This window comes from Lissotriton helveticus, chromosome 1_1 (assembly GCF_964261635.1).
Source record: "Lissotriton helveticus chromosome 1_1, aLisHel1.1, whole genome shotgun sequence".
NCBI lineage: Eukaryota > Metazoa > Chordata > Amphibia > Caudata > Salamandridae > Lissotriton > Lissotriton helveticus.
Window position 1 is genome coordinate 257,940,969 of NC_136057.1, and position 17,703 is coordinate 257,958,671.

At 43.4% G+C, this 17,703-nt stretch overlaps 2 protein-coding genes across 3 annotated transcripts in view; both read left to right on the forward strand.

The window, feature by feature from the left end:
- Positions 1 to 17,703, forward strand: part of LOC144769161 (echinoidin-like) — a 659,546-nt gene that overhangs the window by 398,238 nt on the left and 243,605 nt on the right. The gene's annotated exons all lie outside the window — the stretch shown is intronic.
- LOC144769148 (alpha-N-acetylgalactosamine-specific lectin-like) overlaps positions 13,970 to 17,703 on the forward strand; it is a 59,014-nt gene continuing 55,280 nt past the window's right edge. Inside the window, exon 1 of one of the 2 annotated variants that reach the window (XM_078653157.1) lies at positions 13,970 to 14,017. The gene's annotated coding sequence lies outside the window, so the exon portion shown is untranslated. The remainder of the gene's footprint in view (positions 14,018 to 17,703) is intronic. The other variant, XM_078653163.1, reaches the window with a different exon arrangement.

Below are 17,703 nucleotides of genomic sequence, written 5' to 3' on the forward strand. Positions count from 1 at the left end.
ATTGTGTGTTGTGTCTTAGTTATTTACTAAATTGGTGTTTTTAAATGTTTTTCATACCTGTCTCTGAAGTTAAGCATACCTGTTCGCAGCCAAACTACCAAGGGTTGAGCAGGGGAATAATTTTCTGAGACCTATTGTTGCGTGGATTCTGCACCTACACAGAACTATGCGCAGGAAACCAGGACCTCGTTGTATAGGGGTGTACCAACCTATCACCTGAGTATCCAAAATACCAAAACCGACTAGTGTCTAACCCAAAAATCATGGAGCTACAAATGATTAGACACCCCAAACACAACACTCCTGACTCTTCTCAGGAATCGCGGTAGCAAGACATACCCTTTCGCTCGCTCATTCGTACTTGTCCACAATAAGAGTTGGTTGTAATAGTCAAAATGTTTATTTTAACTATCGAACTCTACAAAACAGTATACGAGACACTACCAGCAGCAAAATGCATAAACTCAGAACAATTAGCCTTGTTACAATTCCACTGAATACGAAGGGTGAAGGAAGTCATTTTATAAAGCCAGTGGAAAAAGGACTATGAGGCATATGAGGCCTAACCACCTTCCCCTAGACTGGAAGAATTTTATCTATTAAAAAGAAGATCTCTGGGCTTTGACAGCAGACCCAATACCTCTAAATAAGGAGGCACCTAGTCAGAAGTAGTGTGTGCTGTCATGAAAATAGAGTAGTGTGGATTAACACTTGGCTGAGAAATTCCCATCAGACCACCAACGTGGCGGATTCACTCGTCATCTGGGATACGGATGGTATAGTCCAAGTCTCACCCAACACATCAGTTGATGGTGTAGAGACAGGAAAATCGAGATAGACTTCTAGCCACAGTGTATTTCCAAGTAGTGTTTGATGAGTGTGCAGTGCTCAGTGAAAAAATATATGTGAAAAGGAGTGTTTAAAAATAACTACCAGAGCAGAAAATATGTTTATTAGGCACTGGTCCGGTGTCATAAAATAAAACAAGCGCTGTACAGTTCAAAATTATAACTATAATATAGCGCCGTGCAGTGTGGTCGACATGTTTCAGCTGTCAAGGATATTACCCAGCTTTCGTCAGGACCTTGGTGTCAAAAAGAGGCAACTGCAAAGTATAAAGTAACAACGATTCAAATAATAAACAGTACTCCTACCAGGAACTTGGAGCCCCAATGTTAGCTGGAGGAAACTATAAATGAATCGTCCTTTCCTAAGGAAACAAAATGCAGACAACAAACGTAATGTAAGACTTGCTATCCTTAGTGATCCACATCTAACAGAATGACAAGACAAGCAACACACATGTAGTGGTGAGCAAAAGTATTCGCCACTATATCAAGAGACAAAAAGTTCTCCTGACTCAAAAATTAACAAAATGTTAATTATTTTTGAAAAAAAGTGTACTCACCCAACATTATGTGGGAAGTAACCTCACCTCACCCGGCACCCACTCGGGAAGTTGAGGCCCCGCTCTAAGAAAATAAAAGACATAGCTGTACTATGAGGCTTTGCAGTAAAGACAGGCTCCAAAGCTCAATCTTGCTATGTATATATTGTATTTCCTTTGTAAAACTCAGTTGTCTTCTAGTAAAATAAATGACCTCTGTCATAAAATGGAAGCTAGCTGTAAGTTAATCAACGACTACAAGCGCTAAGCTCAAGCCTGCCGATGGTGAAACTCGAATACCATTAAAAACATAAAGAACAAGCACAGGGAGAGAGCGCCCACCCACCTGTCCGTCGGTACCTCTGGCGAGCGTCCAAGAGGGAGTGGAGGTGACGGACAGGAAGCAGGCGCGCCCTTAAATACTAGTGCTAATTGGTCCAAGCGCGCCAACTCGCGCGTTAATTGAGCAATCGTCTCTATTAAGTGATGCCGTGTAATTTAGAGGTGCGCATGCTCGGAGCTAGTGAGGCTACCGACGCATGCGCAAAAGAGCCATTGGTTAACTATCTGTTCACGCATGCGCAGATCGAATATGTGGCATAGCGCATGCGCTGTGTCCGTACACCGTGGAGACAGAGTTCTTGCGCATGCGCCGAGCCGGATGAAATAGGCGGCTCATGCATGCGCTCATTTAGTCAAGTGCGCGAGGGCGATGTTTATTCGCCTCGACGAGTGGAACTACAACAATGCTCAGAACTACAATTTCACAAGACAGCGCCAAGAATAAGTCAAGTGCACGTTGTGTATTTTTGAGACAAAGTGCTAGCAATACATAATGCAGACAAAGTATTAAGGAATAACTCATGCAGTGCACAGTCAAATATAGACAACGTACAAGCAATACACACTTAAACCTATATAACAACGATGTAAGCAATAAGTCTAAAATTTGTCAGTCACTAACAGGAGAGTATGCTTGTGCGTGTTTTGCTATAATAAGGGCTGTCATGTAGATGTGAGAGATATTGTTCAGATATATCCAATGAGGATATTTATAACGCAGTCCATGCGATGTCATCATTAAGCCCCCTACTGTCACATTTCAAAGAAAATATCAATTTCTGTTCTTTGATAAACAAAAATCTAGAAATGTCACTGATGTGTGATGGTATATAGGGCTGTTCCAACACAACCCACCTGAGGTCTTCTGCAGTGTGTTTAAAATTAATGAAATAGTCAGTCAGCCTGGTCGACTGCTTCTGGCAACGAATGGTGCTTTTGTGCTCTCCAATCCTGATTTTTATCTTCCTGGTTGTATACCCTATGTATCTTAAGGAACAGGGGCAGGTGATCATGTAGATCACTTTATCTGTGTTGCAATTGGTGTGTTTTTTAAGCAACCACATCCTACCTGTGCCCAGATCTATTTGTTCCGTTTTTGCAGTTTGCGGACAGGCGTGACACGAACCACGTGGGTAATGGCCCTGTACAGGTGGTAGATCCCAGAGCGTAGATGGTCTAAACGTCTTCTGGGATCTAGGTCTTGTATGTACAAGACTGTCACGCAAGCTGGGGGCTCTTTTGAACGAGAACAAGGGTACTGGAATTTTCTCATTGGTGATATTGAGAATATTCCAATGCTTGCGTATAGTCTTTTGGATGTTGTTTGAAAGTACGCTAAACGTGCTAACAAAAGTCAGTCGGTCCAAGGGGGGTTTCTGAGGTCGTTTCTCCAGCAAAGAGTCTCGATGGTTATTTGAGGCGCGTTTCCACGCTCTCTTAACCAGATTGTGAGGATACTGTCTCGCTTGTAATTGTTGGGTTAATTGGTTGGCATGCTTGTTGAACAGATCCCTGGAAGAGCAGTTCCTTCTAAGGCGAAGGAATTGGCCTATTGGTAAGTTGGCTCGTAAAGAGCGAGGATGGTGGCTGTCGAACAATAATAAGGAGTTCCTAGCCATGGGTTTGGTATATAACTCGCTCTCCAATTTACCCGCCTCTGGAAAGATGGAGAGAACCAGGAATGAGAGTCTCTCATTGCTAAATTCCACAGTGAATTTTAAAAATGGATTCTGAGCATTCAGCCATTGGTGGAATAGTTGTACCTCCTCTGATGAGCCTCGCCAAACCACAAAGATGTCGTCGATGTACCTCCTCCACAGCAACACCTGATGTAGAAAAGGGTTGCTGTGGTGGAGGACTCGATCTTGTTCAAATTGGTGGACTTAAAGATTGGCGAGGCTCGGAGCAAAAATACTCCCCATTGAGGTCCCAGAAATTTGAAGGAAAAATTCATCTTCAAATTTAAAGAAGTTTTCTGTCATTGCTATTTTGGCGCAGTCCATAATAAAATGGATAGGCGTGATGCTTTCAAGATTGCGCAGAGACAAGAGCTGACGGACGGTCTCTAGTGTCTCCAACTGCGGGATACAGGTGTACAATGACTCAACGTCGAAGCTGACCAGCAGGTCAGTCTCGACGTTGAATTCCACATCCGGCAACATTCGCAGGACATCAGCCGTGTCCTGGAGAAACGTGGGCATCTCCTTCACAATGGGTTGAAGGAAACAGTCCACAAAAGTGGAGAGAGGTTCCAATAGAGAACCGATGCCCGAGATAATGGGACGGCCCGGTGGTGGTCTAGTGGCTTTATGTATTTTTGGTAAACAATAGAAGCCAGGTGTAACCGGAGTTTGTGTCACCAAAAATCTCGCCTCGTGAGGTGTGATCCAACCCTCAGCACTGGCCTCGTCCACCAATGTCTTGATCTCGACAAGTAGCCGAGGGGTGGGGTCCATAGACAGCCGGCGGTAGAATTGAGGGTTGTTCAATTGTCTGAGACATTCCTGTCGATATTGAGTGGTGTCCAGTATAACAGTGGCACCCCCCTTATCCGCTGGTTTGATCGTGATTGATGGATCTTTAGATAGAGTGGCAAGGGCATTTCTTTCTTTTCTGGGGAGGTTTTGAAAACTCTCTTGTGCTCCCTCATGGAGCCTCATGATATCATGGACAACTGCCTGCTCAAAGGTCATGACACAAGATGGAACTGAATGACTAGGGGGGTAAAGGTTGACTTAGGACGTAGCCCTGTGTTGGCATGGTCTACTTCGACACTGTGGTCAGAGACAGGTTTGTCTCTAAAGAAGAAATGAAGGCGTATTTTTCTGAAAAAATTTCCCAACTCAATCCTGAATTGGAAAGGATCACCTTTATTTGTCGGGACAAAACCAAGTCCTCTCTCCAAAACTGTTAGCTCGTCTGATGACAAGACCCGCGAGCTAAGGTTGACCGTTAAGTTGTGGTCGATTCTGTGCTGGTGCTCTGTTGAGCAGCCCTCCTGCTCCGTGTATTCGGGAAGGAGGGGTCGGTCTCCCACTGGACAGTTTGATTCCCTCTCCTTCTGCCGCGGTTTGATCCGCGGCCACGTCCTAAAAAAGACGGATCCGGAAAAAATTGTGGAGGCTGCATATAAGGGTTCATGTGTGGTGCAAACTGCGGTGGTTGGAAGGCCCAAGGAGCCGGGGGCCACCATGTACCCTGATTCTGATATCCACCTGGATGGTTACCCTGCATGCCTCCTCTCTGTCTATTGAGGGAGCACAAGAGAGTTTTCAAAACCTCCCCAGAAAAGAAAGAAATGCCCTTGCCACTCTATCTAAAGATCCATCAATCACGATCAAACCAGCGGATAAGGGGGGTGCCACTGTTATACTGGACACCACTCAATATCGACAGGAATGTCTCAGACAATTGAACAACCCTCCATTCTACCGCCGGCTGTCTATGGACCCCACCCCTCGGCTACTTGTCGAGATCAAGACATTGGTGGACGAGGCCAGTGCTGAGGGTTGGATCACACCTCACGAGGCGAGATTTTTGGTGACACAAACTCCGGTTACACCTGGCTTCTATTGTTTACCAAAAATACATAAAGCCACTAGACCACCACCGGGCCGTCCCATTATCTCGGGCATCGGTTCTCTATTGGAACCTCTCTCCACTTTTGTGGACTGTTTCCTTCAACCCATTGTGAAGGAGATGCCCACGTTTCTCCAGGACACGGCTGATGTCCTGCGAATGTTGCCGGATGTGGAATTCAACGTCGAGACTGACCTGCTGGTCAGCTTCGACGTTGAGTCATTGTACACCTGTATCCCGCAGTTGGAGACACTAGAGACCGTCCGTCAGCTCTTGTCTCTGCGCAATCTTGAAAGCATCACGCCTATCCATTTTATTATGGACTGCGCCAAAATAGCAATGACAGAAAACTTCTTTAAATTTGAAGATGAATTTTTCCTTCAAATTTCTGGGACCTCAATGGGGAGTATTTTTGCTCCAAGCCTCGCCAATCTTTAAGTCCACCAATTTGAACAAGATCGAGTCCTCCACCACAGCAACCCTTTTCTACATCAGGTGTTGCTGTGGAGGAGGTACATCGACGACATCTTTGTGGTTTGGCGAGGCTCATCAGAGGAGGTACAACTATTCCACCAATGGCTGAATGCTCAGAATCCATTTTTAAAATTCACTGTGGAATTTAGCAATGAGAGACTCTCATTCCTGGATCTCTCCATCTTTCCAGAGGCGGGTAAATTGGAAAGCGAGTTATATACCAAACCCATGGCTAGGAACTCCTTATTATTGTTCGACAGCCACCATCCTCGCTCTTTACGAGCCAACTTACCAATAGGCCAATTCCTTCGCCTTAGAAGGAACTGCTCTTCCAGGGATCTGTTCAACAAGCATGCCAACCAATTAACCCAACAATTACAAGCGAGACACTATCCTCACAATCTGGTTAAGAGAGCGTGGAAACGCGCCTCAAATAACCATCGAGACTCTTTGCTGGAGAAACGACCTCAGAAACCCCCCTTGGACCGACTGACTTTTGTTAGCACGTTTAGCGTACTTTCAAACAACATCCAAAAGACTATACGCAAGCATTGGAATATTCTCAATATCACCAATGAGAAAATTCCTGTACCCTTGTTCTCGTTCAAAAGAGCCCCCAGCTTGCGTGACAGTCTTGTACATACAAGACCTAGATCCCAGGAGACGTTTAGACCATCTACGCTCTGGGATCTACCACCTGTACAGGGCCATTACCCATGTGGTTCGTGTCACGCCTGTCCGCAAACTGCAAAAACGGAACAAATAGATCTTGGCACAGGTAGGATGTGGTTGCTTAAAAAACACACCAATTGCAACACAGATAAAGTGATCTACATGATCACCTGCCCCTGTTCCTTAAGATACATAGGGTATACAACCAGGAAGATAAAAATCAGGATTGGAGAGCACAAAAGCACCATTCGTTGCCAGAAGCAGTCGACCAGGCTGACTGACCATTTCATTAATTCTAAACACACTGCAGAAGACCTCAGGTGGGTTGTGTTGGAACAGCCCTATATACCATCACACATCAGTGACATTTCTAGATTTTTGTTTATCAAAGAACAGAAATGGATATTTTCTTTGAAATGTGACAGTAGGGGGCTTAATGATGACATCGCATGGACTGCGTTATAAATATCCTCATTGGATATATCTGAACAATATCTCTCACATCTTCATGACAGCCCTTATTATAGCAAAACACGCACAAGCATTCTCTCCTGTTAGTGACTGACAAATTTTAGACTTATTGCTTACATCGTTGTTATATAAGTTTAAGTGTGTATTGCTTGTACGTTGTCTATATTTGACTGTGCACTGCGTGAGTTATTCCTTAATACTTTGTCTGCATTATGTATTGCTAGCACTTTGTCTCAAAAATACACAACGTGCACTTGACTTATTCTTGGCGCTGTCTTGTGAAATTGTAGTTCTGAGCATTGTTGTAGTTCCACTCGTCGAGGCGAATAAACATCGCCCTCGCGCACTTGACTAAATGAGCGCATGCATGAGCCGCCTATTTCATCCGGCTCGGCGCATGCGCAAGAACTCTGTCTCCACGGTGTTTGGACACAGCGCATGCGCTATGCCACATATTCGATCTGCGCATGCGTGAACAGATAGTTAACCAATGGCTCTTTTGCGCATGCGTCGGTAGCCTCACTAGCTCCGAGCATGCGCACCTCTAAATTACACGGCATCACTTAATAGAGACGATTGCTCAATTAACGCGCGAGTTGGCGCGCTTGGACCAATTAGCACTAGTATTTAAGGGCGCGCCCGCTTCCTGTCCGTCACCTCCACTCCCTCTTGGACGCTCGCCAGAGGTACCGACGGACAGGTGGGTGGGCGCTCTCTCCCTGTGCTTGTTCTTTATGTTTTTAATGGTATTCGAGTTTCACCATCGGCAGGCTTGAACTTAGAGCTTGTAGTCGTTGATTAACTTACAGCTAGCTTCCATTTTATGACAGAGGTAATTTATTTTACTAGAAGACAACTGAGTTTTACAAAGGAAATACAATATATACATAGCAAGATTGAGCTTTGGAGCCTGTCTTTACTGCAAAGCCTCATAGTACAGCTATGTCTTTTATTTTCTTAGAGCGGGGCCTCAACTTCCCGAGTGGGTGCCGGGTGAGGTGAGGTTACTTCCCACATAATGTTGGGTGAGTACACTTTTTTTCAAAAATAATTAACATTTTGTTAATTTTTGAGTCAGGAGAACTTTTTGTCTCTTGATATAGTGGCGAATACTTTTGCTCACCACTACATGTGTGTTGCTTGTCTTGTCATTCTGTTAGATGTGGATCACTAAGGATAGCAAGTCTTACATTACGTTTGTTGTCTGCATTTTGTTTCCTTAGGAAAGGACGATTCATTTATAGTTTCCTCCAGCTAACATTGGGGCTCCAAGTTCCTGGTAGGAGTACTGTTTATTATTTGAATCGTTGTTACTTTACACTTTGCAGTTGCCTCTTTTTGACACCAAGGTCCTGACGAAAGCTGGGTAATATCCTTGACAGCTGAAACATGTCGACCACACTGCATGGCGCTATATTATAGTTATAATTTTGAACTGTACAGCGCTTGTTTTATTTTATGACACCAGAACAGTGCCTAATAAACATATTTTCTGCTCTGGTAGTTATTTTTAAACACTCCTTTTCATATATATTTTTTCACTGAGCACTGCACACTCATCAAACACCACTTGGAAATACACTGTGGCTAGAAGTTTATCTCGATTTTCCTGTCTCTACACCATCAACTGATGTGTTGGGTGAGACTTGGACTATACCATCCGTATCCCAGATGACGAGTGAATCCGCCACGTTGGTGGTCTGATGGGAATTTTTCAGCCAAGTGTTATTCCACACTACTCTATTTTCATGACAGCACACACTACTTCTGACTAGGTGCCTCCTTTTGTATTTATTGATATGTCTAGGGTTGTGAGGCATGATGGTCAATAAACTAACCCACTTAGACCCCCCTACAAATTGATATTTTTGGCCAATACCTCTAAAGCCAGGATGTAAGGTTTACATCATAGGAACAGCATAGCTCTTCTCCATGGAAAGGCTTTCTCCAAGTGTGTGTTAAAATAACATGCATCCCCGTAATATCAAAGCATGAGTCTCCAGCATTGCAGCTGTGTTTAGCATGTTATGTCTAGGTGCTAGGGACTGACCAGAACAGAATAATAAGGGGCATTGTTTATCGACCTTGTACAACGTGTTCAGACTAAACTCCAGGAACTCAGCAGAGAAAGTGAAAAGCAGATAGTTCTCATGTAAAAGGCATAAACAGAGTCTTTCAAAAATAAAGTCATGTAGTAATGTGCGCAAAAGCAGCATCATGGCAGCAAAGCTCATGCTAACTTAGCAATGTCAACAATGTCCCTAAGGCCATATAACATTATTCTGAGCCTTAGACTGTGTTAGTGGTCTTATTGCCAGAGGCAGATACATTTTTACCCCTACTAGTCGCCCACTTTCCAACATTTTCTATTCTCTGCTTTGCAATGTACCCTATTATTACATAGGTTGGTTCACAAAATTAGATACTGGTCACAAAATGTCTGGTTCGAGTTTATGACTAGGTTTTGTAACCAGTATCCTAGTGCTTTTAGCCCCATGCACTTTAAACTAGGTTTAAATGCAGCATTATCCCGAAGAGTGAAGGAGGCTTTGGAGGAGCATATTTCCATCACAAGCTGACTATCCAGAAAACTAGTCTGAAGAAACCAAATGAAATAATGATTTTGATGCAGACAGGTCATTCTTACTACTTTCAGAACAGGGGAAAAGCCTGACAGTAAGAGTCATGTCTCAACCATTGTTCATTACATGATTTAATGTTTAGCCCACTCACAGGGCTTGCTGCCTCAGCTATTCGGAATTGAGCTTAATAACCAACACAATTTTTTAGGGGCATCACAATAATACTTTCTTTCAGGCTTCATAATGAACATTGATACGCTATGTGGTACGCTACTTGGGTTGCCTCATTTTGTGACAAACTTCATGTCCTGTGGTCCACTGGATGTGTGTGCATTTCTTCTGATTGAAGAAATTGATGTTATGTTGCAGTTAGATTTCTAATCTTACTTATAGAAACCTTAATACTTCTGTGTCAAGCGTTGAAGTGTTTTCCTAAAGTTCTGATCGAACAGCCCAAACCCTGGTTTAATGGTTCACTTAATGAGGAACCGTAACTGACAAACTAAGGCTTACGGAGAGACTTTGGAGAAACTCACCCTCCATCACAAACCTCAAACAGTTGAGGATGTCTAGAAGTACATATGAAAAGAATGAACCAAAATACACCCGAGCACACCCGATCATTATATCTATAATCCAACAGAGGAGTCAAAAGGATAAAGTGAAGTTTCTTCCACAAGGTATGTTTCAATTATGCAACTGGTCAAATGTCCTTTAAATTGAAAATTAAGCACAGTCTTGAATCAGGTCCTTCCCTTACTTTATTTTCACTTCTCAAAACATGGAGAACAACAGCAGCCGAAGCACGTTTCACCCCCTGGGCTTTTTCAAGGATCTAAATTGAAAATATCGTGTCTGAGTGTTCGTGACCCTGCTTTGGAAAAGTTAACCTCAGAACTAAATATTTCCGAACAATTGAAGGATAATATGTCACCCCAAATGAGGAGTAAAGTAAACCGTTTTCAAAAAATGTAATCCTTTACATGCTCTGCCTCGCATAAATGAGGACAGCTTCCTCCTTTGTAGCTAATGTATTCATTCAGATCTTGATAAGTCCATTCTGCATCGTTTCGCGTGTGTCGAAATTTGTGACCGGCGACTAAGCAAAGAAACACCGTTGAATTGAATAATCTAGACAAACTTTTATCAAAAGATGTGCGGATCATCAAGCAAACCCACAAAGCTTTGGAAGTAATACATATAAAAAGAATATCCATATTGCCAAAACTGATCACCTCAGGGTACAGCTTGAGCGCACCAAAAACAGACCAAAAACACTATTTGAAATCATGAAAAGACAAGCTAAACACCCCTTCAACCAACTCTCTTCACCCAAGATCTCTTGCCCCAGTGGGGAGGACTTCTCAGAACACTTCACCGATAAGGCTAGAAAAATTTAACTTGAACGTGCCTCACCTAATCTGTTGCCTCTGACTCCCATCTCACCATCCTCTTGGCCAATGGTAGTGAGAGCACCTACTTCCTACCCCAAAGTTTACCTCCAATATAACAATGCATCTACTTCCAGGTGATGCAGAGCTCCTCTAATCTATTGTTTCTCTAAAACCTTCCAATCACTTCAACGATCCGCTACAGGCCACGTTTTTCGAAAGAACTCAAATCGGCTATTCTTCTACTCTGGTCCAGGATCATCCAAGAATCTCTTGTGCAAGGTAGGATTCCTGATTGCCTCAAGATAGGTCAAGTTACTCCCATCCCTAAAAAGCCACATGCAGACTTAGCGGACCCTAACAATATCAGTTCAATTACCAATATCATGACATTGGCCAAATTGCTTGAGAAATGCATTCACACACAGCTCTGCAACCACATTGAAAGGTTTCAGCTCCTTGATCTTTACCAGTCAGGTTTCAGAGCAGGTCACAGTACTGAAACTGTCTTAACACACGTTGTTGATGATGCCTTGAGATCTCTTAACCAGAATGTTCCCGGTCTACTGATCCTTCTTGATCTGTCTTCAGCGTTTGACACAATCAACCATGAAAACCTGATTGATCTGCTACTAAAAGGAATGGGGCTCTCTGGCCCTGTCTTAAATTAGTTTGCCTCTTTCCTACGAAACAGAATGCAAATAATCAAAGTTAACCACTTCCTTGCAACCAGCACCCCGATCTCCATTGAAGTGCCTCAAGGCTCCACACTCTCCCCCACGCTTTTCAACCTTTCCATGTAGCCACTATCTGAAATTCTGAACCACTCTAACATTCAACACCATTTGTATGCCGATTACACTCAACTGTATTAGAAAATGTCCTCGCCAGATGAAATAAAAACTCTAAACTGTGCGCTACAAATAATTCAACAATGGTAGACTCATAATCATCTTTTGCTAAACAGTCTTCAGACAGAATTCCTCCTTTGCCCCTCGCAACTACTCAGTGCCCATGCAAGATTGGTTCAAAGAACCTACAGCCTTCAACTGCATCCCTCATGTTGTTGACTCTGCAAGATCCTTAGGCATAACTCTGGACAAATACCGGAATATGCAAGATTACTTCAATGCAACTACAAGGGGAGCCAATCATCTGCTCAGCATATTAAGGAAAGTCAAGCCATTCTTGCCCTCTGATGACATTCAGTCAGCAGTCCAATCGCTAGTTATCTCACGCTTGGAGTATTGAATGGTGACCATGGCTGGGTTACTAAAGCTAGTTTGGCACCTCTAATAGCCACTCTGAACTTTGTGGCCAGACTCATCACTGGTTCCACGAAACATGACCATATGACATCTGACCTAATTCAACTAAACTGATTGTCTATCAAAGCAAGGATCAGTTTCAAGATTGCTAGCTTGATGCACAAAGCTATTCACTACAATACCCCTGTCTACCTGGCAAAAAAACGTAAACTATCAGGTTCGAATCGGACCCTAAGATCTCTAACTCCATACTGCTGAAACCCCAAAATTCAAAAAGAAAAGAACCTACAATCGTACATTTTCTGGTTTTGTTCCAAGAATTTGGATGCTCTTCCTCTAGAGATCAGATCTAACCCCTCTACCTCCTCTTTCAAAAAACAAGTCAAAGGGTTACGCATGAATGACCATCTACAGCAATAGCCTGAAGCCAGCTTCACAAACTTTTATTTCCCGCTGACTTTATTTTATACCTCTGCAAATAAGTTTTGATTTTTGTGTTTCCATTTGCCCTTTAGACTTGCTGCTCTTCTGGTACTTTTGTAGGTTGTTGCTTGTTCTTGTTGTTTAAGTTCCCTGGTGTTGTACTCATGTTTTTTACCTCCCCTCGCTTCCCTTCCTTTGTACAGCACTCTGATACACATACGGGTCATGTTCGCACATTATAAAACTTTTCGCATAAAATAAATACTTTGTTTTTTACTCCTTATATGAAAATCAGGCGCTGAGGTTAAACGGAGCTGGGAGCTTTCTTCGCATTAGGGAGAAGTGTGGCTCAATGGTTAGAGCGGCAGACCCTGATGCAGAGGTCTAGCCTAGGACCAGGGTTCAATTCCCAGCCTCGGCGGGTCTTGGGCTCAAAAGTCCTCGGACCTGATAATTCTCGCCTCGGTGCCCAATCATGGAGTCCAACTCTGGGCAATAACTTGCTTAATCTCCACAACGGCCCACACAACGCTAAGGATGCTTGGCCTCCACCTTGGGGGTGCCCAGGAATGGACAGGGAAAGCCAGGATGGGTTCCACAGCGGTATTCGTACAAGCGCCTTGAGACCCTTGCGGGTGAGTAGTGCGCTATACAAGTATCAAATTACAATTACATTAGCCGCAGCAAGCTAAGTGTTTGGTTTGACATAAGGAAATGAAACTAGTGATCTTGAAGGAGTTTAGCTGAAGCAGGTGCCAGGGCTTGGGCAAGAGTGTGACCTTTTTAAACAGTGGGTAGTGGCACAGGATGCCAGTAGTCAAATGCCAGGAAATTTCACTTCCAAAAGAAATGACATTTAATGATGGTTGTCTATAAAAACCTTGCTTTGTCTTAGAGTGGCTCTAACTTCCATCCTCACACGCCCAAGCCAATGTTTCTTTTTTTACATACGTCAACGCCTACATAACAGTTTTATGGTGAGAGGCATCAAGGAAATGTCAATTTGGGAAAATCTTAATTGAAAATTCTCTTCAACATGGTGAAGGCTTACAGTCTTCAGAAGAGGAAGTAAGGACGAGAAGGGGTATTTGTACGGTCACAGTTTACGTTCTAAAGAATGGAAGGCATTGTATATTTCAGGAAATGCAAAACAAAAGTCACTCAAACCTCCATCCGCAGTTTATAAGCCCTGGAATCCGCCTTACCTCATCTGACTGCATTTATGCGGCACACCTGTCATTGTTTATACAAAATGAACAGTGATTGCATTTATGTTCTGGTTAAGGTGCAGGGGATTGAGCAATTCATGAAGGAGGAAGTAAATCTAGGTTGTGCCCAGGACTGCAAATATAAGAGGGCAGTGAGAGCTCTGAGGCCAAGGGTTGCTGAGCTCTCCTGAAGTCAGCCCTACACAGGCAGCTCTGTGAGGTAAGTCTGTCGTCTTTGTGGGAGTGGGGCCATCAGGCTGTGTGTCTGCATGTATGACTTGTAAACAGACACAGCGCTAACAACCATTTCACAAAACCCATTCTTTGTTAATCAGAGTGCCACAACACTGCTTGTTGTGTCTTGTCGAGGTGCATTTTGGGATGTGTTTTTGTCCAGGCCTTCTACACTGCTTTAGTAGGGAGGCTTCATCATTGAAAAGAACGTGACGTTGAAATTGTCGTGTACCTACGCAAACCTTAGCAAATGCTCACCAGTGTTTCAGGAATGGCCTCTTTTGTAAGACAAAAAAAGACTGTAATGTTTGATTGCAAAAAGGATTATTTGGAAATAAATAGATGTGAACTGAAGGAATGAGGAGAGAAGGAGGAGGAGAGATGAGCGAGGGCTCAGTGCTGAGGGATGAGGCACAGGGACTTAGCAATGATGAAGGAGGAGTGATGAGTGAGAGATCGTGCTGAGGGATGAGGCATAAGGACTTAGCAATGATGGATAAGGAGTGATGAGTGTGGGATCAGTGCTGAGGGATGAGGCGTAAGGATTGATGAGTGAGGGTTCAGGGCTGTGGAATGTGGCACGAGGAATGATGCTTAAGGAGTCAGGGATGAGAAATGATGGATGAGCAGTTAGGTATGGGGGTGAGGAGTGACAGCTGAGAAATGAGGGATAAGGAATGATGAATGAGGGCGGAGGAAAGAGGAGTGACTGATGATACTGTTGATGATTTAAAATGGATGCGTGTCAGACTCTACAACAGTGGATTGCACATCAATATCCCTAAGCTAATCACCAATGAATCAACTCAAGATTGGTTTAGGAAGCATCATTACTATAGGTGTCAACCCTGAATAGCTGTTTTAATTGAAAACCACTCTGTTGCAAATGCAGCAGAGAACCTACCCGCTGTAACGTAAGCCCTTTGAGGACAGCTACACTAGCTACACTAGCCTCCGGGTTGATGGTGGGTTACAAACCAATGAATTGCACTTCCTCTGAATCGCATGAGATCTTTCAGGGTGAGGATGAGGATGTTCAGTTAATGGTATAAAAAGCCGCTGAGAGATTAAGCAGAATAAGTGGGCGCAAGTTACCATCATCCATTATTCGAAGGACATCAGGTATTTGGAGAATGGATAAGGATACCACCAAATAAGAAAGATAAAGGTTTTAGAGTCCAAATACACCTTAGAAAAGTAATCCTGTATGTTGTACACTTCCAACAGTTCTACATTTTAATTTCTTTTCCAATGTAGTTGATTAGAATTAAGAATGATTTCCAGAAATGCTCTTGGAAAGCAGCAACACTCATAGCTTTATGGGAGTATTCTTGAATCTCTCTTTGAATTCTAAAAAATCACAATATACTCGAACACAAGCTCAAGCCTAGAGGAGTACATTTCAGATTTTTATCAGAGAACAAGCAGAGATTTGATTTCTACGCTGAAGCCCTGTTTCCTAGATGTGAGCCCTACTTCCACTCAGAGCATCAATTATATGGTGTGCCTGAGGCATATCTCAGCGTGTGCATACACTGTAATATCCCCAGTCTTCGGGGACCAGTTTTCATGCTCCTAACATTAAAATCCCAACCTACCCACCATTTCCATAGGTCCAACCAGCTAAGCCCTAAGCAACACCCAGGGCCAGAATCGTTATTGTTTAGTACAATGCAGCACAGTAACAAAAGTTGGTGCTATGTGTGGTGCAAGAGGGTGGAGCAGCGCAGAGCCATATTTATTAAGACGATGACCTGCTGCTGCTGTCATATCCTGCGGTGGCGCACTATAAAGACAGCCTTGTGCCACGTACACCCTTTCAATCATTGTGCAGAGGTGTATGCTTCTTCTCCAGCATAAGGTCTGTAGAGGTAGCTTACTCTTGCAGTACAAAATCCTATGCATAGACTATTTCGGAACCGTACCACACATTTTATGTGTGCTGTGCAGTGTAGCACAACTGCGATGTGTGGATTATTTCACAAAATTGCAACGTTTCTCCTATTTAGCTCCTGCTTTACCAAGGCATTAGTTTATGGCACAAACACCTGGGCTGCCTAACTTTTAAGAACAAGTTTCTGTAAAAAGGTACAGGGACTTGTCATAGCCATCCAAGTACTGCCCGAAAAAATCCATTAGGCTGAAAACAGGTGCAAATTGCTGTTTGTGCTGAGAAAAAGGCACGTTTCAATTGCAAAATACCTTTTTACTTGAAAGTAAATGCCCTTCCATGACTTTGCATTGCTTTTTGTCCAGTGCTTAATTTGTAAATGGCATGTGCTGATGCCCAGAGCTCTGCTCAGACGACCGCAGCTGATGTAATTAGATGTCAGCACGTAGAAAATCAAAGCTGTGTAGTCTTTAATTCACCTCCGGCCGCTTTAATCCAGTACCGGACACTCCCTGCCCATTTATCTCACTATTGCAATCTCCATTTGTGATGCTTTGTCCGTCTTTTTCTACCTCCTCCTCCTACCATATGTGTTTCCTTCTTGCTATCAGTAAAAATCTGATGCAAAGAAATAAGTGTTCATCCACAAACATAAGTGCCCTTGGAAATCACCGTCACCCACCAGCTCAAATTAAGCACTGTTTGTGTCACTTTGCAAGACAGTGCACTTGAGTTATAGGCTTTAGAACTCCCTTCTGAAGCATTCTCCTAGTAGCCCAGATCCAGAATTAGCAATCCTCACGCTTCATGGACATCAATTAGGAAACATGTAAAGTCCAATTGCAGGCAACGCAAGCTCTGGCAGCCCAGCTCATGCAAAAGTCTATGGAGTGCATTTAGCTAATGTAATTATGTAAGTGCTTTCTAATAACATCTAAAACCAGCCAGAGGCGTTTTAAGAAGGGCCCTGGGTACCAGCCTCTCATGGGGTACCCTGATAGAGCCAGCTCTGTTCTGCTGAGAGTCTTGACCTGGTGACCTTGAATAATTCCTAAACAGATTGTTTCAAATACTGTTTCCCTTTCATTTATCTTTAATGTGTGTGATGTGTGAGTCTATTACAGGCAATTTCCAGAGACATTATGTGTTTATGTTTCATATAGGGATTCTCCGGGATAGCCTTATTGGGTTTGCAGTCGTGGTGGGTGGATTAGCAGCCTTTTGAAGGGCTGTCTAGGTTGTATATGTACACAGAATGTAAATGCTTCACGGACACCTATAAGAAGATGTAACATTGGCATTCCTCACTCACCGAATGCCCCATCATGCATAGATTTTGATACATTCTAAGGTGGTGTTCCTCCAACCAACATTTTCCCTGCCTCCCTCCATTTTTCTGATCTTGCTTTTGCTGGTATTAGGACCACAGCTAACCAGTGTTAAAGTGCTTGTGCTCTCTCCCCTTAACGTTGTAATATTGGTTCATCCCCAATTGGCATATTTAATTTACCTATAAGGCTCTAGTAATTTGGTACCTGTTGTGCCCAGTGCCGATAATTTGAATGCTATTATTGGGCCTACAGCATTGATGGTGCCACCCATGTAAGTATCCCTTTAACCACGTCTCAGGCCAGCCATTGCAGAGCCTGTGTATGCAGTTAACACTGCATGTCAACCTGGCAAAGCAACCCTTTTGCCAGGCCCAAGACTTCCCTTTGTATACAAATAAGTCGCCTCAGTGGTAGGCCCTGGATACCACAAATGGCAGGATGCAGTGCATT